Raw genomic sequence first — 25,685 nt, 5'->3', positions numbered from 1 at the left:
TGGACCTTCCACTATACCTTGTGGCCAACAGCAACAGACATTCTCGGCAGCACTGGCAAGTGGATTAAAAGAAAAAGACAAACAAAGTAACCAGGTATCTGTACAGGTCAATAACAAAAAAACGGACATGAAGGACTGGTTGTTTTACTAGTAAATTTGTATCTAAAACATTTGAACCTGCACCAGTCAATGATTCTTACAATATTAAATTACACAAACTGTCTAAACTTTTAAATAAATACAGGACTTTAGATATTGAGAATTCATATCTTAAACAATGTATTTTGGATGGTATTGTTCTTAAGGGATTAAGGGTATGGAAATACCCTAATAATGTAATACCTGATAGTGATTTTCATAATGAATTACTGGATATATTTAACAGATGTGGACTGGAAATTCTTAAGGCTATGGTTAAAGAAAATGATAGATTGAAATGTGAACTACAGAAGGGTATTGAGGTTTTAAATCAGTGTATTAAAGATGATTTAATCCATTCTATTCCTACTGAACAAAGTAAATATTATAATATAATGGCTGAAATTTATGAGAAATGTGATGATTTGATAAAAAGGAAACCGAAGAAGTTAGAGAGAAAGACTTAAATGAATACTAGAATAAATTGAGCTACCCTAAACCTAAGTACATTTACAGGACCTGGGAAACAGTGGGTAGGGACCAGGTGAACGAGGTAGATCAAAACAACAATGTACAAATAGGTGAAAGTATGAATGAATTAGATGATTTTAATGAACCCCCACCTTTGAGGAGATCTGAAAGAATAAAGAATATAGATAGCAACAATTATTATCAAAGACAGAATTTTTGCAGAGGGGGGAGAAGGGGGAGGGGGAGATACTTAATGTTTTAAGTATCCCGCACCCCGACTTGGAAAGGGGCAACATGATTAAGCAAGATAAAAACAATGTATATAGGTTTACTAAGGATGGCTTCAGTATATATAATTTCAGAGGAAATTAACTGAAAAATGAACATTTTAGCCTTCTTTCTAGAGGTATGAAGTTCATACCATTAAGAAAGGGAGACCTAGCTAAAAGTTTGATGGATGTGAAGATGTTTACTAGGAAAGTGAATTTAGAACTATTCTTCCCACAGGACAAGGTTATTAATCAAGGTAATGAATTAAAGAAAAAAAGTGTGTTCATCCCCCCCCCCTTACATCCGCAGATCCGCAGATTAAAAACTTTGAACTCATGGTGGAAAAAGAAATAAGAGAAGGTTTTTCTAAGATAAAATATAGGGCCAACTTGGACACCAATGAAAACAAAGTTTTAAATGAACTAAGAAATAATAAAAATGTAAGGGTTATGAAACCCAACAAGGGAGGTGGAGCAGTACTTATGGACAACTTGATATATGAAGGAAAAATGAATGAAATTTTGATGGATACCACTAAATATACTAGTGTGTCAAAGAATGAAATCAAAATAGCATATAGTAGAACAGATCTGGCCTTAGAAGACATGTTGTTGGAAGGACTAATAGACCAAAAATCATTAAATTTTCTCAAGGTGGGTAAGCCAAACATTCCATCCATATTTGGAATCTCTAAACCACACAAAAATGGGTTGGATCCACTTCTGAGGCCTATTTTCTCATCAGAAGGATCCAAAACTTTACCTTTAGCTAAATACATTGATTTTAAATTAAAAAGTATTTGGTTAAAGATGAAAATATTTTGAGGGATTCATGGGATTTTTTAAGAGAAATAAAAGGGGACCTATTCAGAGATGACATGTTGTTTTTAACTATTGATGTAGTAGATCTTTTTTCTAGTATCCCTCATTCAGAAGGTATTAAAATAGTAGAGGAAATTATTTTTAATGAAAAAGCCCTGACACATAATGATTGTTTGACATGCTTACAGTTGATGCAACTAGTTTTAAATATAATTTTATACATTTTAAAGAGGAATTTTACCACCAATTAAAAGGAGTAGCGATGGGGGCAGCATGTGCCCCTACCTACATGAACTTAATCCTTGCCAGATGGGAAGAAGAGGTTGTTTTAAAATCAATTTATAAGGAATGCTGGTCTATGTATAGAAGGTTTTTAGATGATATATGTATTTTATGGGTTGGTCCGGATGACAAAGTCAAGAATTTTTAAGTTTTTTTAATAGCAGTACCTCCTTTTTACAATTCACACACAAAGTCTCCCAGGAAAGACTACAATATTTGGATGTGGAGATATATAAAGAAAATAAAACATTTAACTCTAAGGTATACAGAAAAAGCACATTTTCAAATTCATATCTGCACTTTAACAATGCACATTTTTGGCATTATAAAAAGAATATAGTGAAGGGTCAATTTATAAGATCATGCAGGATGACCTCACTTGATAAAGATTTTGAAAAGGAGGTGCAGACTTTAGAGACAATGTTTAGAACCAGGAAATAATTAGAGTTTATGACTGAAAAAAATAAGAAGGGAGTATGGGATGGAAGAAAGGATAGGTTCAAACCCATTCTAGGTGTTAACCTTTAAAATAATAGGAACAAACAATATGAAGAAGAAAACTTTGGAAGGGCACTGGTTTTGGAATATAATGCCAGTGCCAACATGATAAGAAAAGTCATGGAAACTGAATGGAAAAGGTTTACAAGTTTTGCAGACTTCGACAAAATATCAAAGGACAACTTAAAAATTGTCTACAAAAATTCCCACAACCTAAAGAAATTAATAGAAAATGATTATAGGCAAGAGAAAAAATTATGAGAAGGAATGGAACATACAAATGTGGACACTGTTCACAATGTACACATGTATATAATAAGGAAAACAGTTGTAGAAGGGAGGGATTTGGAAATGAAAGGAAAAGAATTTTACAACAGTGATTCTAGTGGTCTAATATATTTAGCAGTATGTGAAATATGCTCCAGTTTTTACATTGGAAAAACTGAAAGTAAACTTAAGAAAAGACTATATGAGCATTATTATGACATATGCACTAAAAAAGAGACCAATACAAACACCAACAAATCTGTACAAATGCCCATGACTTATTTTTGTTCTAGAAAGGGTTAAGAAGGATATAAGAGGGGGGTTGTGGGAAGAAAGTATTGAGTACAGGGAGCTATGATGCTAAGTGACTTTACAAGCAAATTTATTACCAGCCTTGAATGAGAATATTTCCATAGCTCCCTTATCAAAATTAAGAGCTGCTAAATTGTAAATTATAATGCGGGTTCATAACACATTCTAACTTTACATGGTTCTACAAATGTTTTTTCAAACACCTTCCTTTGACACACATCCCTATGATTCAGTTTACTCAAACAGATAAAATCTTTGGAAGAAATGGGGAACATGAGTGGTTTTATCATTTTGGAATGTGTCTGTAGTACTAGCTTTTAGCAACAAGATGGAGGATTAAAATTATGAATAAACATGCCCAATGACTAAATATGATTTTAGGTTATTAATAAGTATTTTTTACAAGGAAAGGGATTATTTATTAACAATTATTTAAGGTTTTTATTCTAAAAGTGATTTTTATCTATTTACTTGTATTCAAATAAATGAAACATATATTTATTCCTTTTATCAAGTTTCTAAAGAAGGATTTTATAATTTTGTTTTGCTTAATTGCTTAATTGATTGTTAAATGTGTTAATGTAGGATGATATATAAGTGCATTTTATGTTTCCAGTCCGCACCTGATGATGTTTGTGTTGAATGAAAATGTATTGTATTTGTGAAGCATTAATGTGCTTGTGGAACATCTGTTTTCTTTGAATAAACACCCTTCACTGTCACTTGGCTGGTGGTCTTCGTATCCCTTGACATTACCAGATCTGTTTACAAAATACCCTGGAAGTTATATAAGTCCACATGACGTGAAACCATTCAGAGTAGTTCTGTACCTGCATTTGTTAGTGCTTGCCCCTTATTGTCTCATGCTATCAGCTTGAGAGACATGGATGTGTTACAACAGCTATAGCAAAATTGTAGTCACTATAAGCGCAACTGTCAGTACACACCTATAGAAGTATGTATGACCAGTGTTGTCAGGGATATCATCTGCAATCTCACTAATGGAATGTTTTTCTCTCTATTCCCAATCCTTATCTTAATTTACTCATTATTGTAATGTATTATTATGATTTAATATTAACATATTTTTTTAACTAGAATTTGGAAAATTTGGTTGATTATTGTTATGTTTTACTATGATTTAATATTAACATATTTTAAGCAAAACAAGTAAAATCCTGGCACCATTGTAGAGGTAAGCACTTTCGCAACTTTCCTGGTTGCTTCTTCAGACCAAAATGACAAACAACAAAGTAGGGCATCCATATTTAAACAATTCACTTTTTAAAACAGCCAATCAATGATTGGTATTCAAACAGAAATTAGCTTAAAGGCATATGAAAGTATAAAGTACAATGCATAAAAACAATATATAAAATGCATAAAAACACATTTTTCACATATCAGAAAGCAATAGATGATCATATAAATGCACTAAAAATATATGTGTATGCATAAATAATAATAATTAATCTCAGGTTAATTTCTTCCTGAGTTTCCTGCCTTTAAGGACATGCTTCAGGGATATATAGTCATTAAGCCCTGGTGGTCTATGTGTTGATAATGACATAATCCATCTCAATTCTTCTTGCTCTGTATTATTAGTTATTTCTCCAAACCTATGAGTCTCCATCACTGTGTCTATGACCAAAAAATTTAAATAATGACTATCACTCTTAAGCATCATATGCTTAGCTATGGCACTATATTCCTGACTTTTCCTAAAACAGTAATAATGATCTCAAATCCTTTCTCTAAGTCATCTGTTGGTTTTGCCAATGTAGAATGCATCACAGCACATGCAGGAGGCCAGATAAATCACATTCTTGGTCTCACAATTCGCTATTACTTTAAACTAATACAGTCTGTGTGTTATAGGGTGGACAAAATGATTACTAGTTTCAATAAACTCACAGAAGGAGCAAGTGTTAAATCTTCTTGTGCCTAAGTCAAGCATAGGTTTGTCCATATGTTTATCTGTGTAACAAAGCATTTGTTTGAGATATTTCTTGTTTTTATATATAAACTTAGGCTTATTTCCTACTATCTCTCTTACTTGGTTATCAGTAGTAAGAATATGTCAATTGCGGTCTAATATATTTTGAATCAAATTAGTGTCAGTTGAATGTGTCATACAAAAATTTAAATTAGATTTATTATATTCCCTGCTAAAGGAGACATTCTCCATTCTACTGGATAGACTTGTGAAATAAGGTTTACCTGTACTATTCCTTTGGGTTACAGCTAACCCAGAGGCTTTGACAATCTCTTTCTGCCTATAGCCTCTTTTTTGAAAATCATTTTGTAGCATGTTCAGACTACATTCAAAGTCCTGATTACTCACATGCAGCCTGGAAGTACATATGGCTTGATTATTTATAACATTTTTAAAAATATGGGGTGGGTGCATACTTGTCCTGTGCACATAGCTATTCCTATAGCAGTCTTTCCTGTGTAACTTAGTGTATATCTTATTAGTTATATCATCCTTCAGGACCCTGATATCCAAAACGTCAGTGTGAGTAGGTGACTTATACATAGTAAATTTAAAAAAACTAGAACTATCATTCAAGTATGCTAGAAACTCATGTAATCTACTTTCACTTCCTCCCCAAAAAATAAACAGATCATCTACAAAACATCGAAAGAATAGGATATCAGTCCTGAAAGTGTTATCATTCAATAGAAAGTTCTGTTCCCACTGAGCCATGACCAGGTTTGCATAACTATTGGCTGTGGGGGTACCCATAGCTACACCTGACACTTGCAGAAAGTACTTCTCATCAAATGTAAAGATGTTAAACTCTAATTTGAGTTCCAAAAGGAAACATATTAGGTCAATTCTATCTGTAGTAAAAATATTGTCCTTAATAAGAAATTATTTCAGAAGAGATATCCCTTCTGCATTAGGAATACTCATGAAAAGAGAGGTTACATCAAGTGTAACAAACAATTCATAATCATTGCATCTATACTCTTTTAAAAATGAATATAAATCTGTAAGAAAATGTTCTGAGTCCCTTAGTATATATTCATAGTTAATTATAGACTGCTTTAATTGTTTCTCTACATAAATGGATGCCAGTTCAGTAATCCAGCCAGCCCCTGATACAATAGGCCTAAAGGGGGGGGGGGGGTCATCTCATTTTTATGAATTTTCAGTAAGCCATTAAAAGTTGGAACCGCAGGCGTCTCAACAGAAAAATATTCACAAACATCTTTGGGTATAGCATTTTCTAGGAAACAATTATTGATTTGTCTATAGTAGCTTCCTATCATCAAATGAACAGTTTCCTTATCTATATTCCTATATGTCTCCATGTTATTCAACAGATCGTGCATCGATGTAGAATTTAGATATGGGAGTGGAAATGCAGAAATTCAAGAGAAAACAGTCTTTTGGAGAAGGGCAAGTCCAAACTCTGAAAAAGATGTGGCAAACGACCTAGTATACAACATCTCAAAAAGGAAACTAAAAAAAAATTAACTCTGTGTATTGAACAAAGGTCTAAGCTTTATTCCAGCTGCTTGAGCAGATTTAGCAGATACTCTAACTGAATTAAGACTGTTTGCCAGGAATATAATGCTCAGAATGCTATATGGTGTAAGTGAAACTGAACACAATACTGCATTTAACCTTTTTAAAAAAACGAGTAGTTTTACAACTGCAATGCCAGCATGCATAGATGTTTTTGTGAAAGCTTGTGAAAATGAACTATATGATATGTTTTTCTTTAATAACAGAGATAATCAGTCTTATAATATGAGTTTCAATGAGACTCAGGCACTCAATAGCCTTAAAAATGACAGGGAAATTGTTATAAAACCAGCTGACAAGGGGCATTCTATTGTTATTATGGACAAAATGAATTATTTTACATCCATGCATGATCTGTTGAATAACATAGAGACATATAGGAATACAGTTAAGGAAACTGTTAATTTTATGACAGGAAGCTACAATAGACAAATTAATAATTGTTTCCTAGAAAATGCTATACCCAAAGATCTTTTTGAATATTTTTCTGTTGAGACTCCTGTGATTCCAACATTTAATGGCTTAACGTTGACCCCCCCCCCCCTTTTTAGGCCTATTGTATCAGGGGCTTGCTGGATTAATGAACCGGCATCCATTTATGTATAGAAACAATTAAAACAGTCTATAATTAACTATGAATATATGCTAAGGGACTCAGAACATTTGTTTACAGATTTATATTTATTTTTAAAAGAGTATAGATGCAATGGTGATGAATTGTTTGTTAAACTTGAAGTAACCTCTCTTTTCACAAGTATTCCTAATGCAGAAGGGATATCTCTTCTGAAAGAATTTCTTACTAAGGACAATATTTTTACTACAGATAGAATTGACCTAATATGTTTCCTTTTGCAACTCATATTAGAGTTTAACATCTTTACATTTGATGAGAAGTACTTTCTACAAGTGTCAGGTGTAGCTATGGGTACCCCCCACAGCCAATGGTTATGCAAATCTGGTCTTGGCTCAGTGGGAGCAGAACTTTCTATTGAATGATAAAACTTTTAGGACTGATATCCTATTCTTTCGGCATTTTGTAGATGATCTGTTTATTTTTTGGGGAGAAAGTGAAAGTAGATTACATGAGTTTCTAGCATACTTGAACGATAGTTCTAGTTTTTTGAAATTTACTATGAATACTTCACGTACTCACATTGACTTTTTGGATATCAGGGTCCTGAAGGATGATATAACTAATAAGATATACACTAAGTTACACAGGAAAGACTGCTATAGGAATAGCTATGTGCATAGGACATGTATGCACCCACCCCACATTTTCAAAAATGTTATAAATAATCAAGCCATATGTACTTCCTGGCTGCATGTGAGAAATCAGGACTTTGAATATAGTCTGAACATGCTACAAAATGATTTTCAAAAAAGAGGCTATAGGCAGAAAGAGATTGTCAAAGCCTCTGAGTTAGCTGTAATCCAAAGGAATAGTACGGTAAACCTTATTTCTCAAGCCCATCCAGTAGAAAGGGGAATGTTTCTATTAGCAGGAAATATAATAAATCTAATTTAAATTTTTGTATGACACATTCAACTGACACTAAGTTGATTCAAAATATTTTAGACCGCAACTGGAATATTCTTACTACTGATAACCAAATAAGAGAGATAGTAGGAAATAAGCCTAAGTTTATATATAAAAACAAGAAATCTCTCAAACAAATGCTTTGTTACAAAGATAAACATGTGGATAAGCCTATGCTTGACCTAGGCACAAGAAGATGCAACACTTGCTCCTTCTGTGAGTTTATTGAAACAAGTAATAATTTTGTCCATCCTATAACAAACAGACTGTATAAGTTTAAAGTAATAGCGAATTGTGAGACCAAGAATGTGATTTATCTGGCCTCCTGCATGTGCTGTGCTGCCTTCTGCGTTGGTAAGACCAACAGATGGCTTAGAGAAAAGATTCACAATCGTTAGTACTGTTTTAGGAAAAGACAGGAACATAGTAACATAGCTAAGCATATGATGCGTAAGGGTGATAGTCATTATTTAAATTGTTTTGGTCATAGACACAGTGATGGAGACATAACTAATAATACAGAGCATAAAAAGTTGAGATGGGTTATGTCATTAGCAGCACATAGACCACCAGGGCTTAATTACTATATATCCCTGAAGCCTGTCCTTAAAGGCAGGAAACTCAGGAAGAAATTAACCTGAGATTAATTATTATTATTTCTGCATACACATATATTTTTAGTGCGTTTATATGATCATCTGTTACTTTCTGATATGTGAAAAATGTGTTTTTATGCATTTTATATATTGTTTTTACGCATTGTACTTTATACTTTCATATGCCTTTAAGCTAATTTCTGTTTGAATACCAATCATTGATTGGCTGTTTTAAAAAGTGAATTGTTTAAATATGAATATTCTAGTTTGTTGTTTGTCATTTTGGTCTGAAGAAGCAACCAGGAAAGGTTGCAAAAGCGCTTATCTCTACAACAAATATTTTTGTTTTTTACATTAATACTGCTTCTTCCATTGGCTTATGGTGCCAGGATTTTACTTGTTTTGGTTGGATCCATTTGGTGTAATTTTTCCTGCATCTTTTTCAACTGGGTTTTCCCTGTTTTATTGTATTAAAATATTTTGTTTAACTAACTATATTTTGCAAAAATGTGGTTGATCATTGTCATGTTTTATGATGATTCAATATTAACATATTTTATTAAACTGTTTTGTTGGCCATATGGTTTATTTCACACTGGCATGCTGTTACCATACCAACTGTTATGTTACATTGTGTTGTCTTGCACATAATATACATTTATATGTATTTGGATGAATAAATATGAGTTCCATTCTGTTAATACTACCAATGGTTTGGTTATTACTAACCATAACATATTGCTTTACCTCATGTCCCACACATGTCAAGGTAGGCTGGTTCCAGCTAATCCCCCCATGTGCCTCAACCGGCCTTGACTGGTAGTGCTTCCTCTGCTGCTCCTGCAATACCTGCAGCATCAGGTAGTACCATCTCAGGGAACAGGGCCCAGTCCCCTCTGGGAGCAGTGGCAGAGGTAGAGTGGTCAACCTTTATGAGCTATTAGTCCTGGTGCACAGGATAGTCCACCATGGCTATAACCAATGCCTGCAATGGATTGAGGACATGATGGCCAACCTGGTGGGGCAGCATCACCCTGTTGCCCAGCCTTCATCACAGCCATCCTCAGAGCATTGAAGAAACAGTGCTGATGGTGCCATGGGCGGGGTTGTGAGTCACACTGCTGCCATCTGGAGGCACACAGGACTCAGATTCCACAACACCCTCCCTATCAAAGGTGTTCACTCCCCCTCATGTGTCACACACCACCCCTGCCCCTCATGTGTCACACACCACCCCTGTCTGCTGTCTTGTCATTCTTGTCTATTTGCAAATGCATCCTCAACTACTCAACCTACCTCACCCACACGTACCTATGTCCCTTCCCCAACATTCAACTCTCACCTTAAGAAAAGACCACAAAAGTACCTCACAAAGAGGATCCTAGGCCTTAAACACTTGTCCTATATGGACAGACTCAAAAAACCTCCAACTATTCTCTGTCTCATATTGCCTGCTTAGAGGCAATCTCTGCTTTACTTACAAAACCATGTCTGACCCAGCTCTCTTAGAAATGCTATATCTAAAGAAATCCCAATCCCTTCACACCACAAGCTCCAGAGACCTCAACCTCATTACCACAATTAACAGAACATGCTGGAGGGACAGGTTCATAACCCAGAGACTGCCCAGGTTCTGGAATAGACTTCCCATACAGGTCAAGCAGAGCACCTCACTGGCCCACTTCAAGAGAAATTTTGATGAGTGGATGGGACATAGTAAATTCACCCCGAGGATTACTCCAGTGGCTCAACTCGACAGAGGCACTGAGAACTAAGGTCGGATGGCACAATGCCAGGGTAATCCTATAGGCTAGGCTTGTAAAGGCTCCAGAGCAATTAGCCTAGTACACACCTATGAACCTATGAAACTATAAGGGCACCTGTCCCTAAAAAAAATATCGTCTGATACATAGCTCTCCATTTTGCACAAGTCTTCACTGAACACACATAATGCAGTCCGGTTGGCTTGACAACACAGTTATGTTGTCCTCACCCCTTTTTCTGGTGTTTGAGAATCCAAATTCAGGTACAAGTCTGTCAAAGAGCACAGTTGTTGGTTTACAAGGAATGGACAGCTATGGTTGTTTCCTTCACCATTCCTGCATATCCCTCCCTGCTTTTCAGTATGTTTTTTCCCCTGCTTGCCTCCATTTTACTACTTTCCTATCTCCCCTTTTTCTTTTCTTGAATTTTTTAAGTGCAGAGCTGCATGGCCCACAGCTTTGGTATATGTGTTTTTAACATTGTAAGTCACATGTACAAAATAAACACCCCTGCCATGTTTTGAACCCAAACCCATCACACTTGCAACACACTGCATTAACCCACCACACAACTCAACCCTTAATTAAAACAAGTGGTTTTAACAAAACATAATAATTGCTACTTACAGTCATTAGGCGTGTTTCAGCGGAGCTGCGTGCCACACTGCACAGCACAAACTGGAATAAACATTAATGGAAAAAATGGGAGTGTACCTTGTATTCTGATGCAGTTGTACACCACTAGACAGCTAAACTCATGATAATTGATGTAACTGATGCCTGTGATAGGAGGTAAATGTGCCCTTTTATCAGCAACATGTAGAAAGTCACCTGCTTGGGCATTCATGGAAACATACATGTCCAACTGGAACTCTGGTGCAAAAACACATCCATATAAAGCCATGCACATTCTGATGGATGTAGACAATGTTTGTCACAGCCTGTATGTGTGCACATATATCTTACAAGTACACCTGCTGTAGTAGTGACTCAGTAGCTCAGTCTGTTAAATGACTTGCACACAGTTCATTTTGCCACAGACAGTCCTGGATTCAAATCCAGTGTTGTGCTGCATTTCAATTACATTATTGTGAAGACAGAAATTAATGTACCACTAGCACACTCTTTATCCACACAATGCATTACAAATTATATTTCTGCTTTCAGTGCATGAAGTCAGAGGCCTGCAGGTAGGGACACACTTCACATATCCATATAGCAGTACAATATGTCACTTAGTACTCTGTTATTGACACAGTTGCCTAATATTGGTACCTTAAACACATGCCTTAATTGGAGTGTAAAGTGTACCCTCCCTCTGGCACTACCTCTACAACAGGACTGACACAGCTGACACAGATTCACCTAAAGCTTACTGTCCTCCAAAGTGCCCACACTCTCTGCCTATGTCTACTACCTGCAGCAGCAACTGCAGCCTGTGGTACTCAGCTCTGTGTAAAGGTTTCTGCTATGGACCTCCCCTCTGTGATGATGTAGTCTCCTCTCCCCAGTAGTGTCCATTTCAACAGCTAAAAAATGGGCCCAGGTCCACATAAAGGCCTTACATTTTGCACAGTGATTGCATGCCATTGGGTAATGATAGTGTGATGCAGCTGCTTTGATTGCAATTAGCATTCCAGAACCAAAGATTGGTTTAGAGATAATCAGCTGCTAATGGGAAGCATGTTTAAAAGACAGGCAGCTAGCTATGGGGAACCATTCTGTACGAGACCTTATTCACATTGAGCACACCTTTGCAGAACTTTACCAGACACACAGTTCAACAGAAGAGTACTACACTCTAGCAGGTATGTAACTATTTTTTGTGTATAATGGGATTCATCAGGGAGGGTAGAGGTATGGGGATAGGGATTAAAGTAGTAATCTTGTCATAGACCTGTGGTAATGGCATGTCTGTGATTCCCTGCTGACTTACACCTACAGGGGATGTACAATACATTAGGGTGGTATTGTCTTTTGTCAGTGTAGCACACCACTGTTGTCAGACTTTCCCTGTATAGTGGTTGTTATAGCACACTGCTATTTGTTTAACACTGCATCTATGACATATTATTGTGTTAGCCTTAGGGGACACACCACAGTGGACTGGAGTGTTGGGTGTGTGATCATACTGCAGAAGCTCTCATGGCACACAGCGTAATGGTACTATCTCAGTTGTATCCATACACGTAGTATGTTGTTAGACTGTGGGTTATGCCATGTGTGAGCAAGCAGTGGATAGCGCCAGCCATTTTGCCTTTACTGTATCTGTACATACTGGACATCCAAGTATCTGCTCCTGCAATGTGTACCCCTTGTGTTGCCTTTTAGGAAATATCTACCACAGATGGCACCCACCCTTCTCAGATGCAGAGAATGAGATAATCTTGCAAGGACTAAGGCAGCATCATGACATCCTGTTATCCATGGGGAGACATAATAGGGAACAGTGGGCTGCATTGTTGTCAGACCTTGTCTGTGACATTAATGCCATAGGCCAGCAGGACATATGAGCAGGTTTGACACTGGGCAACTGATATTATTAATGCTGCACGTTGACGGGGAGAATATATAGCCAGGGATCATGCTGTCACTGGTGGAGGTCTTGCAGTGGAATAACCCTCAACCATTGAGGAATTCCTGGTGTACCTAGGCACATGTGACAGCTCCCATGCATCCATCACACTGTACATCGTGGAGGTGGGGGGGTCACAGTTTTCACAGCTGAGGAGCATACAGGTAAGCTTACTGTGATCAGCATTGTAATGCTGTAGCACTCAGTGTGTCAGGCTGTAGATACATTTATTTGGGGGTCAGTCTTTGTTCTTTGGGGGTTGTAACCTCAGGCATACACTCATATGCAGATTGGAACCAATACAACAAGTAACAGAGTAGCTACTGTTTTTGTGAGATATATGGACATATTACCTTGTTGTAGTGCAACATGCAGTGGTACTGACATTACCCTACCTTCAACTTTTCATAGGTCCATCAGGTATTGCTCAAGGCCATGGTCCTGCCACTGATAAGTATGACATTTGTTTTGTGAAGGAACAATTATAGCTTAGTATGGTTAAGAGCCAGAATAATGCCCTATGTACACATAATTAGGTGTGTAGACAGTGTAGGATGTTTTTAAATGCCAGTCTGGAAGAAGTACCTAAGGTTTTGAGAGGGGGTAGTCACAGGAGTGTAGTTCAACAAACAAATACACATTGGAGTTACAGGTAAGAGCAGATAAGTATCCTGATTTAAATGAGGCAAGGAATCTAAAATGCCTTTTAATATACAACAGGTTAAAGACAAATACATTAGGCAGTGAAATGTTTATTTCCATATAATTTTAAAGAGAATTGTACTGGGATTTATGTGTTGTTTTTCAATTATAGCGTCACTCTGAGTAAGTAAATGGTAAATATTACTGGTCATATTTGACTTGATTTACTTCAAGTGATGGTTATAAAGGTCCAGAGTTGAATGTGAATTGTGTTCTGAGGTAGTATTTTGCAGACGAAAGAGAAAAGGCAGTTGTTTGACCAATAATGCATTTGTGGGCTGTCATTAGGAGTCTTGGATGCTTTTCAGACAAAATAATGCAGGTATAATGTACTGCTTTTTTCATTCTTATTTCAGGTGACCATGGGGGTTGGAGTCTGTCCCCTACACAGCCTGATGTCACTGACTCTTTGAACACTGATAATGACAGTGGCCACAGTGAGGCACAGGTGGGGGTATTGAGGGCTGAATCTGTCCCAGGGGTAGACAACATTCTTCTGCCACCATTATCACTTCACACAGTCTGTATGTTTACACATACCCCATCCCCAGAGGCCACAGATATTGGACAGTGAGAGGGTGGAGATATTGAACAGGAAAGTGTGGCAACTATAGCTCCAGTGAGTCTAGACACTGTTCATAGCCAGAGAGCTGGCAAGACCCCACACAGGCAGATTGGCAGGGATGCTTGTAGGAGGCTTGCTGTCTGTCCACCACCCATTGTAGGTGTCACATCATGGGTCATGTTTTGGGCCATCATGGAGGCACAGACATGTTCTGAATGGAACACCAGGCATATGCTTAGGGTTATGCATGCAGCAAAGTCTGACATCCGTGACAGCCTCCACCACACTGGGGACATCCTGGGTTGGTTGACTGATGCAGTGGACAGTTGGTGGGCTGAGACAGTGTCTGTCTTGGACTGCACATTGTCTGTGCTGGAATGTGCGGTTGGAGATGAGCATCAGACCTGTGGATGTAGGGCAGGTGCACCATCTAGTGAGAGTTTCCATGGCCATGCACACTCATGCTCCCATAATGGCAGTAAATCCAGTGCTACAGAGGGGAGTGTGCTGTCCACACCATGACATGGCAGGCCACAGGCTCATGGTCCTGGGTGGTCCCGTGGGGGACAAGGTCCCAGCAGACAGCAGTCACCATCAGGTACTAACACCACTTCTGACCTTGGGCATGGAGGTGCCAGTGAAACTCCTGGCAGAGCCAGTTCCCATGTTCATGGACAGAGACAGTGAACTGTCAACTCTACCATGTATGGTCCACAGCTGTCCAACATACTCATGTCTAGGGCTAGCACTGAGCTTAACTGTGTACATGCACACACTTACACACAACTGTCAAATGCAGGTCACCTACAGACACACACATCACCTCTCCTTGGTCAATCTTATATGCTAGCCCTGACTCACACACATGCTGTCTACCATTTGGGCCAGCCTAGGCTTTCTGCATCCCCATACAACACTCTGTGCAAGTGTTGATACCTGTGCCACATCCCTGTCATCCTTAACATCGATGCTGTGAAATGGAGCTATGTGTCTAATGCACAGGGTGACTATTTTACTTAATGTATTTGTGTAACACAGTGTTGGTTAATCATGCCACTTGTAGTGGTTAATGAGAGATATGGTATACTGGCATTTGTCACACATATGCCACACACATTTGTGTACCTTATGTGGTCCTTATGTTGTATGTTGTTGAATTGGCTGTATAGCTACACAATGACAGGTGTGTCATGGGCCTGTTTATGTTTCTGTTACAGGAGTCTCTTGGAATAACCTATGCATACACAGCAGAAATAAAGCAGCACAAGATGGCATGTCAGCACAACGGACATATGACATCAGCCAGGTACAGCACTATAACTGCTCCATAGGTTCATATGTATATAACAAGCAAACAAGGACAATGTTAGCATTCAGCATACTCATGCATCTCTAATCAGTGAGAAGGTCTGCTACCCTTCATAAGTGCCACCAGGGTTCTGATGGAGACAACACATCTACATATATCCTGTGTCCAGTACCAACAGTTGCCCGGCAACAGTTATGATTGTTGCATTCTGTATCCCAATGTGTAACTTGCACATGATGTGTATCACATCAGATGTGTGCATGACATGCATGGGGGGTGTTTCATGCAGGGTGTACTGCCTGTGTTGCATACCTGTCTCACCAGCATATGCTATGCATACCACACTAATGCTGCTGGTGTGTAGCGCAGGTGACATATGTGTTAGTCCCATCATGGATACACAAGAGGTACATAGAAGGAACTGACACCACCCCTGTATGCAGCCATACACATACCCTCCAAAGCATTTCAGAGACAGATTACACATGTACGGTTCTGACATGGACTCCATAAGACATGTTCTCTACAATGTGTGTTGGTGTACCTTAGAACCTGTGTGGCTGCTACAGTTGTATGATATGCCTTGTAGTGACATGACAAGGATACCATTGCACACAATGATAGCTGTGATGACTGCCACATTCAGTATACCAGTGCCAGCCTGGGATGTGTATCCCAAACCTGTCCATATTGGTTGTACCACAGTGAATGTTTCCACATCTTTCCGACCAGTGACAATCAAAGGCTACAGTACTCCCTGTGTTCAATCTATACATTCCATGATTCCATAACATGTTGTAAAATAATCTAACAGGCTCACACAAACACATAGCTACACTGAGGCTAGCACCACTTACAATTAGTACTTACAGGACATGCCAATGGACACACATAGTGCAGGTTGGCTGTATGTAGGTGTGCACACTTGTCTATGTAATGGTACATACTACAGATCGCAGTATGTGGTGCACGCAACACACCTCATGTCTGCTAGTACTATCATTTTAGGACATATTATGCTTGATGACATGCACAAGCCATGTTGAGGTCAGTCCTTTGGGGGGGGGCACATCACCCACTACAAATAAAACACTGCAAAACCGTACATATGTCTAGGCTATCAAGGTTATACCATATGGATATATACACACACACCAAATGGGCTGGAGTGAGATTAGAAACCTTACCTATCTAGTTCATGGCACTTACTGCACATGCCAGAAGATAAATCTGCCTGCCTCGGCTGGCAGAACGATCTCTCCTCGCCCCCTTCTCCATAGCTATGGGGAGGGGGAACTGACGAAAACCCACACCTCTTGTCGGTTCACCTTCAACGTTGGTAGTTGCCCTTGCAGGCAATGACCACTTAGGCCGTACTATAGGCTGACCACCAGTCACCTCAGAGACATTTACACCAATATTATTAGAGGGCTCACCAATGTCCCCAGTCTGTGCATGCGTGGATTGTACACCTGCTTCTGTTGCTCCTTCACTGGAGATTACATTCACTATCACCCCATCCTCCTTATTCTGATCAATAGAGTCATTCTGATTATGAGCTCTTTCAAGAGACACATTGCCATTGGAGTGGTTAACTCTAGGCCAAGTAAAGACATGTCCATCTAAAAAGTCCTTAGTATCCCTATCAATCTTGCTGCACTTCTGTTGCAGCAAGTGTCTCTCATATGCCATAATCCCATCGAAAAAATTCACCAAAGCATTGTCAACATTAACCAAACTGAAACGCACATAAAGAGCTTGTTGCTGTTGCAAAATAGAAAGTCTAAGTCTTTCTTCTTCAGGCTTAAAGTATTCTATCAACAGTTTAAGATAGTTCATGTTCACTGCTAAGTTCAACTTTTGCCACTTCGCTAGGAGGTCCGGGTATTGCTCAACATATGTGGGCACCTTCAATACCCGCAGTCCCCTCGGTACAATCTCCCTGCTTAGGCACACTTCAGAATGTTGTTGCTGTACCACTAAACGTTTGAATTTAAGTGAATCCCCTTCCAGCCTCTGCAGGGTGACACACAGCTGTTCCATCTCCTCCATGTTAGCAGATGCCGTCATGCCTTTACTATTCACCTCATACGCAAGCAGGGGATTGTTGTCACTGGTAATGCACGTAGTGAACTTCTGTGATAGACTTCCACTCTCACCAGCCAACTCAAATAGTTCATTTCCCGACACAAAAGACCCGAATGGTCTGTTTCCACTGTCAGTATTCACAACACCTCTCACAGGCTCTAACGGTCGATATTCCAATTCTATGTTTACCAAACTCTCAGTTATGTCTTTAGAAGGTGCAAGTAGAATAAAACAAACAAAAACAAAAGTCAAAGCACCAACTAGAGCAAATGCCTGTCCATAAGTAACCAAGACGTATAACACAAAGATAGCAACAAGCAAATGACAGAGGCAACCACGTAGAATACTATCAGCCAGTCTTCTTCAAAATAGCAATCCTTTATTGGTGTACACTGGTAAGCGCTTTCACATACTGCTTCATCAGACCAAAAAACACCTGATCCTCATATCCTGGTCTTATATAGTCATCCTAGTCATGTGACTCAGCTTGTTCTATACCTTACAATTTATACAATATTAAAAAATCATAAAAAATGTTTTAAAAATCACAAGCAATAACATAATTAAACATGTATCAACACTAAACAAGACCACATTTATATCCAATTAATAAATATATAAAAATGCATATAACTAAGCTTAAAAAAAGCATTAGAAGCTGGGATAGAGGACTGATAACTATAAATTAATGAAAAGACATTGAAGCAAAAATCTTCCACTATTTTTCACAATGATAAAAACAACCTTGATAAATTGGGGGCACTAATATCATCCTACAACTACCTTTCTTGACCTGAGAACTGGTTTGAGGGATGCCCTCTCATTAAGGCCCATGCCCCTGTCCACCATCAATTTCATAATCCAACCCATCTCCTTCTTTTCAGTGCCATTCCTTATGTTCCCTTCCCTAATAATGGGTTTGACAAGGTCAATAACCATAAAATAGAAAACATGCTCTTGACCCATAACCTTAACATGTTTTGCCAAGGCATTATTGATATGTCCTATCCTAATGGCATACAAATGTTCCCTTATTATATAACGAAAAGCCCTCTTGGTCTTACCAACATAGAATGAGGAACATATTCGACAAACTGCCAAATATACCACATTTTGGGAACCACAGTCTGCAGTTATCTTAAATGTATATTCCAGTCCTGAGTCCGGATGGACAAACTGGTTATTGACCTCAATAAAGCCACAAAAGTTACAGTGCCCACATGGTCTAGTTCCAGATTAATCATTCATTTCATACTCATTGACAGAATGACAAACAATTCTTTTCAAATTAGGTTTATTCCTAAACCTAAACATTGGTCTGTCTCCAACTATGCTTCTAATATCTTTATCAGTGGTGAGAATCCTCCAATGTTTGCTAAGAATGTCAAAAATAACCATATTGTCAGTAATATAAAGCATTGGGATTTTAACAACAAGTGGTATACTTTTTGCTTCACTCGTAGATACCGGATAGTTAGAGAAATAAGGTGTAGCCCTCCCTTCTCTAATCAAATCCAGGTCTAAGAGGCCCTTCTCTATCTGTCCATGATTGTATCCTCTTTTAATTAATCTATCTTTAAAATCAAGCAACTCATGTTGGTATCCTGAATCTGTTGCATTAAGATGAGAAATCCTCACCCTTGTCCCCTAATAATGTTTCTAAATATATAATAGGTTTGCATGCTGCGTCTGTGTAACAGGGTGTTTCTGTGACACTGTTTTCTATATACTCCACTGTTAACAAGGCATTCCATCACAAATCCTGGGCTAAATGGAGAGCAACTAGAGATGTCTCAGAACACCTGAACTTTAGACAATTACGTAATACTACTAAAAAAGCCATACTCTCTGACAAACAAGCCTATTACAGTAAACTTCAACAGTCTCACACTATGAATCCACAAAAATTTTGGACTGCCATTAATAACCTTCTTCAGCCCGGCCATTCTAGTACCCCTCCACCCCTAGAGTCAGATAACAAAAACAATCTAGAAATTGCCAATGCCTTCAATACCTACTTTACAGAGACCATTCAAACCCTGGCCACAAATCTAACTTCTACAAACACTAACCTACCTAATTCCCAACATGACAATCTTCCTACTTTCAAGATAAAACCCATCTCAATCTCCTTTATCCAGAAACTAATTCACAAGCTAAAACCCTGTACACCCTCTGATGACAACCTTCCAGCTGAATACCTTCAACTTGCATCCAGAGCAATTGCTCATCCTGTAGCTATTCTCATTAATCGTACCATTTCTGAAAGCACTATCCCTAATCTTTGGAAAATCTCACACATCATTCCCTTACATAAAGGAGGCAACTCAAATGAGTACTCCAACTATAGGCCCATAGCACTACTCTCACCCTTAGCTAAGATCATGGAGAAATGTATCCATCATCAGCTAATAGATTACCTTACTAAAAATAACATCCTGGCCAGCTGCCAACATGGCTTTAGACCCTTTCACAGCACCACCACTGCCCTTCTATCTTTCACCAATACTATTAACACCAACCGGAACAATAACTACCTCTCATCTGCACTCTTCATTGACCTGTCAAAAGCCTTTGACATGGTCAATCACTCCCTACTTATAAATACCCTACAATCCCTCTCTCTGGATTCTAATTCTATCCTTTGGTTTAAGTCTTACCTCAGCAACCGAAAACAAGCTGTTTTGTGGCAAAATCACTTGTCTTCATATCTCCCTGTTTTACTAGGAGTTCCTCAAGGCTCTATTTTAGGACCCCTTCTCTTCTCTCTGTTCATAAATGATCTTCATGTAGCTATTCCTCAATCCACCTGCATACAGTATGCTGATGATTCTACTATCATCTGTTCTGCAAAGTCTCTTCCTGAGCTGAAATCTGTAAGCCAAACTGTCTTCTCCATAGTAGAAACTTGGTTCCAAAACCGGTGCTTACTCTTGAATGCCAAAACCAAATTACTTCTGATTACTCCTAACAACAAGACACCTCCCATACACTTCTCCATCCTAGCTAGTAATGGAACCCTTATATCACCTGATCTGACCTGTAAGTTATTAGGAGTTACAATAGACAATAAACTCACTTTTGACAATCATATTAATAACACCATTAAGTCCGTTAATAGAAAATTAGGCTCCTTGTATAGGATAAGACCCTTCCTCACCCCAAAAGCAAGAACTACCGTTGCCCACTCTCATTTACTCTCTACCCTCCTCTATGCTTCTCCCATTTACACCAATTTAAAGCAAAACAATCTCAACAAACTTACCAAAGCCTACAACAGTATTGCAAGGTTTGTAACTGGTAAGCCCTACAGAACCCATCACTGCATTAACCTACATCAGCTAGACTGGCTTGAACTGCAAAATGCGCTGCTACTCTCTCAACTAACTACTGCTCACAAAATTTTCTACCTTCCTAACAACACACCTACACTAAACAATCTTATAACACCCTATAATAATCTTCATTCCCTACGCTCCTCTAATAAACTCCTAGCTTATATACCCAAATCTAACAACTTAGCTGGGGACTCCTTATTCTCCACCACCACAGATAAGCAATGGAACATGCTGCCACCCAACCTAACCTCTATTTCCTCTTTTCCCCTCTTCAAACTTAATCTTAAAAATCACCTAAAACTACAATGGTTATGCCCTTGCTGTAACCCTGACTAATATTCTACTATTAGCCTATAACCTATCTTCTCTCTCTTCCTTTACATTACTACTCTGCCAACAAATGTTATGTAATTGTTATCTTCCACATTTTTAACCCGATGGTTTACTTTAAAATGTTACGTTAATTCCTTCCTAATGTATGTGGCATTGCCTCTGATTGCTTTTTTTCTATATTATTATTAAGTATCTGGAGCTTTTCTCCCCGGGCCTCTACTGAAAATGGAAATATCTCCAGCTAGACTAGCCCGGTCAACAAATGTAAAATAAATAAAAAAAAAAAAAATCACCTTCTCTACATAAACATCTAAAAACTCTATTCTAATGGGGGAGAAATTCATGGTAAACCTAAGCTAATTAGTCATGTGGTTCATCTCAAATACAAAAGACTCTAAAGCCTCAGGTTTGCTATTCCAAACCAAGGAAACATCATCAACAAAATGACAATAAACTAAAACATCCTTCCTGTAGCTGTCACTCACAAACAATACCTCTTCTTCCCACCATGCTAAAACCATGTTTGCATAGCTATTGGCACAAGAAGTGCCCATAGCTATGCCATCTCGCTGCAGGTAGAAATTCTGTTCAAATACAAAGACATTATTCTCAAGGATCACTTCCAAAAACAGGCATACCAAATCTACCTGCTTAACATCATAGCTACTGTGCTTATTCAAATACTGCTTAACTGATTCTATACCCAAATCATTGGGAATAATTGTGAACAATGACTGCACATCAATGTCACGAAAAGTGTATCTGGATTTCACTGAAAGGCACTAGTGTAACTGTATAAATCCAACAAGAATTGTTTAGTGTCCTTAAGGATTATGATATTCTTGTCCAATACAGGTTGAAGCAACTTTTCAGCATACAAGGAGTAGGGCTCAGTACACCACCCCCTCCCAGACACTATAGGCCTCATGGGAGGGTTTACTCCATTATTGTGTATATTAGGTAGGCCCTGTATTGCTGGAATCATCTGGTATTCTACCTCCAGGAACATACCTAAATGAGGAGAGATGGTAAAATTCTTAATTAGGTCATCAACCATCATAGAAAGCCTATACTTAATGGCATCAACATCCTCTTTAGTAATCCTTGAATAATATTTATCTTTGTTCAACATTAGAAGCATAGCCTCTTGATAACTCTCTTTATCCATAATCACAACAGGCCCGCCTTTATCTGCAGGTCTGATGACTATGGTGTGGTCATCTCGTAACCTGTTTAAGGCCTTTCTTTCACTAAACTTGAGATTGCTCCTACCATTCCTACCCTTACACTTAAAAAACATTATCATTGTATACAGCATGTATATCATCTTCAACCAATTTTTAAAAAGTTTCCACCAAAGGATGGTTATTAGGTGTAGATAAACTGGGTTTCTTAAAACCCCTATAATCTTCAGTGCTGCTATTACCAATCTTACAGTTCAGCATGACATTTCTTATAAACAATTTCACATCAGTTAACACTTCAGTCAAATTATTACAACTAGTCAGGATAAACTTCAGTCCCTTCTTCAAAACATTAAGTTCATCAGAGTCCAGAGTTCTTTCTGAGATGTTCCATACTAAACATTCCCCTCTTGATTCCACATTTTTTGATAGTAGAGAGACAATCGAATCAAACTGAGTGTCTTTGTTTCTGCCTGCCTTGGCTGGCAGAACGATCTCTCCTCGCCCCCTTCTCCATAGTTATGGGGAGGGGGAATTGACGAAAACCCACACCTCTTGGTTCACCTTCAATGTTGGTAGTTGCCCTTGAAGGCAATGACCACTTAGGCCGTATTATAGGCTGACCACCAGTCACCTCAGAGACATTTACACCAATATTATTAGAGGGCTCACCAATGCCCCCAGTTCATGCAGGCATGGATTGTACAGCTGCTTCTGTTGCTCCTTCATTGAAGATTACATTCACTATCGCCCCATCTTCCTTATTCTGATCAATAGGGTCATTCTGATTATGAGCTCTTTCAAGAGACATACAGCCATTGGAGTGGTTAAATCTAGGCCAAGTTAATACATGTCCATCTAAAAAAGTTACATTAGTGCCTTTCAGTTAAATCCAGATACACTTTTCGTAACACTTGATGTGCAGTCATTGTTCACGGTTATTCCCAATGATTTGGGTATAGAATCAGTTAAGCAGTATTTGAATAAGCATAGTAGCTATGATGTTAAGCAGGTGGATTTGGTATGCCTGTTTTTGGAAGTGATTCTTGAGAATAATGTATTTGTATTTGAAAAGAAGTTCGACCTGCAGCGAGATGGCGTAGCTATGGGCACTTCACGTGCCAATAGCTACACCAACATGATTTTAGCACTGTGGTAAGAAGAGGTATTGTTTGTGAGTGACAACTACAGGAATGATGTTTTGTTTTATCTTCATTTTGTTGACAATGTTTTCTTGGTTTGGAATAGCAAACCTGAGGCTTTAGAGTCTTTTGTATTTGAGATGAACCACATGACTAATTATCTTAAGTTTACCATGAATTTCTTCCCCATTAGAATAGAGTTTTTAGATGTTTATGTAGAGAAGGTGATGGACTGCTGTGTTAACACTGGAGTATATAGAGACACCCTGTTATACAGACGCAGCATGCAAACCTATTATATATTTAGAAACATTATTAGGGGACAAGGGTAAGGATTTCTCATCTTAATGCAACAGATTCAGGATACCAACATGAGTTGCTTGATTTTAAAGATAGATTAATTGAACGAGGCTACAATCATGCAGAGATAGAGAAGGGCCTCTTAGACCTGGATTTGATTAGAGAAGGGAGGGCTGCACCTTATTTCTCTAACTATCTGGTATCTACGAGTGAAGCAAAAAGTATACCACTTGGTATTAGAATCCCAATGCTTTATATTACTGACAATTAAGTTATTTTTGACATTCTTAGCAAACATTGGAGGATTCTCACCACTGATAAAGATATTAGAAGCATAGTTGGAGAGAGACCAATGTTTAGGTTTAGGAATAAACCTAATTCGAAAAGAATTCTGTCATTCTGTCAATGAGTATGAAATGAATTATTTACTCTGGAACTAGACTATGTGGGCACTGTAACTTTTGTGGCTTTATTGAGGTCAATAACCAGTTTGTTCATCCGGCCTCAGGACAGGAATATAAATTTAAGATAGCTGCAGACTGTGGTTCCCAAAATGTGGTATATTTGGCAGTTTGTCAAATATGTTCCTCATTCTATGTTGATAAGACCAAGAGGGCTTTTCGTAATAGAATAAGGGAACATTTGTATGCCATTAGGATAGGACATATCAATAATGCCTTGGCAAAACATGTTAAGGTTATGGGTCAAGAGCATGTTTTCTATTTTATGGTTATTGACCTTGTCAAACCCATTATTAGGGAAGGGAACATAAGGAATGGCACTGAAAAGAAGGAGATGGGTTGGATTATGAAATTGATGGTGGACAGGGGCATGGGCCTTAATGAGAGGGAATCCCTCAAACCAGTTCTCAGGTCAAGAAAGTTAGTTGCAGGATGATATTAGTGCCCCCAATTTATCAAGGTTGTTTTTATCATTGTGAAAAATAGGGGAAGCTTTTTGTTTCAGTGTCTTTTCATTAATTTATAGCTTGTATCAGTCCTCTATCCCAGCTGCTTACGCTTTTTATAAGCTTAGTTATATGCATTTTTATATATTTATTAATGAGATATAAATGTGGCCTTGTTTAGTGCTGATACATGTTTAATTATGTTATTGCTTGTGATTTAAAAAAAAAAAATTATGATTTTTAATGTTGTATAAATTGTAAGGTATAGAACAAGTCGAGTCACATGACTATGATGACTATATAAGACCAGGATATGAGGATCAGGTGTTTTTTGGTCTGATGAAGCAGTATGTGAAAGTGCTTACCAGTGTATACCAATAAAGGACTGCTATTTTGAAGAAGACTGGCTGATAGTATTCTACCTGGTTACCTCTGTCGTTTGCTTGTTGCTGTCTTTGTGTTATACTTCTTGGTTACTTACAGAGAGGCATTTGCTCTAGTTGATGCTTTGACTTTTGTTTTTATTTATTCATTTAATTATTTAATTATTTATTTATTTATTTACATTTGCTAACCAGATGGTGTCTGACTGGTTTGAAAAAAAAAGCACATTTTCAGCGGAGAATTGGTGAGAAAATCTCCACAACAAAAAGAGCATTATTAAGGTTTTCTTCTTCTTTTTTCAGCTGCTCCCATTAGGGGCCGCCACAACAGATCAACTGTTTCCATTTATTCCTGTCCTCTGC

Source organism: Protopterus annectens, chromosome 2.part2 (genome assembly GCF_019279795.1).
Source record: "Protopterus annectens isolate FY-2018-M chromosome 2.part2, PAN1.0, whole genome shotgun sequence".
NCBI lineage: Eukaryota > Metazoa > Chordata > Ceratodontiformes > Protopteridae > Protopterus > Protopterus annectens.
The sequence above is the reverse complement of the archived record's forward strand: the minus strand, read 5'-3'. Positions refer to the sequence as shown.